This window comes from Suricata suricatta, chromosome 1, assembly GCF_006229205.1.
Source record: "Suricata suricatta isolate VVHF042 chromosome 1, meerkat_22Aug2017_6uvM2_HiC, whole genome shotgun sequence".
Classification (NCBI taxonomy): Eukaryota; Metazoa; Chordata; class Mammalia; order Carnivora; family Herpestidae; genus Suricata; species Suricata suricatta.
The window spans coordinates 59,458,178-59,458,380 of NC_043700.1; positions in this window are offsets into that span (position 1 = coordinate 59,458,178).

The window sequence follows — 203 nt, forward strand, 5'->3', positions numbered from 1 at the left end:
GAGCCCGGGGGAGCTGCAGGAGAAACCACTGCGAGGAGGGGCGGGCGCGCGGGAGCGGGACGCGGCGGGGGTCGGGCGGGCTGCGGGCGGGCTCCGCTCGCAACCACGTCAAACGCGGAATGGCGCCGGGGCGACGCAGGTGAAGTGACAGCTAAGGGCTGGGTTTGGGAATGTTGATGTCATTGAGAGACCCAGGGCACTGG